We start from the raw sequence: 1,542 nt of genomic DNA, 5'->3' as shown, positions 1-1,542 counted from the left end.
TCCCGGGATCCTGTTTGTAGGCCCCGTGTCCCCCCGCCTGATCCCGAGAGCAGCAGCACAGGCCGGGAGCGCCCGCCCGTGAAGAAGGGCTGCCGCTTCCCGGCCAGGCAGAGGGTGGAGCCTTGTCGGGGTTAGTGCTCCGTGGTAGTCAGCTGCATCGTCCTCGGGAGCGCCTCTGCCCTGTGAACCTGGCGTCTGGGGCACGGTGCGTGTACGTATCTACTGAGTGTATTTCCCACTGCCCTCCCCGCTGTATAACGTACAGCGTAACAGCCGGGGTACTGAACGCCAGGCAGTTACACCGGAGAGGTGGCAAAGCCTCCGTGCCAGCACACGGCTGACAAGCAAAGCAGGAGGGGTAGCAGAACCCGAACGGGGGTCTCAGCCCCTCCACAAATGGAGGTCATTTGCCAGGTTGCTTAGCAGGGCCTGCAGAGGCGGCAGCAATGGTAGTCAGCCCTAGGTTTTCAGGTTGGTAGTTTGTGTTTGTTTTCACATATGAGAAGCAAATTAGGAGCTCTGGATGTAACTTAAATATTATCTGTCCTTAAGATGATTATGAGTAGAACACTTACTGAGATTTCGAAGTGTTTTGAAAGACTTAAGTGCGGCTGTGCATATGGGGAGGAGAATGCCGGGGGAAAGGGACGTGCTTGTTTTAGACAGCATTTAGCCTCACGATATAGATTGTGTTATTCCGCTGCGTAAGAACTGCATTTGTATTGAGCAATCAACAAACCTTGACTGAAATAAAGCAGCAAGGTGCAGCGAGTGGAAGGAGCGGCGAGAAGTTTTTAAGTCTTACATTTCTTCTGAATTTTGCCACCGAGCTGAAGCACTTTAGAAAAACAGATGGAAGATTGATTACTGTTTCTTTTGTTTCCTGAAATCCTTTGATAAAAGGCATAAGGTTAATTTGGTAATAGTTGAAATTATTCTCAGCTAAAACCATTCTGCAATTTTAACAACAGTGATTGTTGAGATTACACAATCTCAGCTAAAGTTTGTTTGGCTGTGTCACAATGGTTTGGCAATGTGACATTTTTCTCTGGAGAGTGTATTTATTTTTTATTATTGCTCTGAAAGATTTTATTTACCAAAAATGTGAATATCTGTGAGTGCGGAAGTATATGATCACTGGCACAAATTTGCAATGATGCTCTCAGAATTTGCAAACAGCCTGAAACAATAGTTCTGAATGCTATGATTTTTTTTCTTCTTAATTTCAGTGGGATAGTAAGTTTAAAACCTCATAAGCAAGATTTACACCCTAGTCCTGGAACATGCAAGTGTTCAGACACAATTGTCTCTGTGATTTTAATTCAGTGGCGCTCACACAAGCGCTAATTGGTTACACTTGTTTAAGAATGTAAATGTACAAGTAGCCCACTCTCACTTAGCAGCCCCTCTTTCTCTTACTTTCTCCGCCTTTTATAGAAATGACTCAGTTTCTTTAGAGCTGTTTTGATTATGTGGATAAATAAACTGTATTTCTGTGCCTGAAGAAATGACTGCAATAATGCTGATAGTCAGAAAAAAGAG

The sequence above is a fragment of the Pygoscelis adeliae genome, unplaced genomic scaffold, assembly GCF_000699105.1.
Source record: "Pygoscelis adeliae isolate BGI_AS28 unplaced genomic scaffold, ASM69910v1 Scaffold25, whole genome shotgun sequence".
Classification (NCBI taxonomy): domain Eukaryota; kingdom Metazoa; phylum Chordata; class Aves; order Sphenisciformes; family Spheniscidae; genus Pygoscelis; species Pygoscelis adeliae.
The sequence above is the reverse complement of the archived record's forward strand: the minus strand, read 5'-3'. Positions refer to the sequence as shown.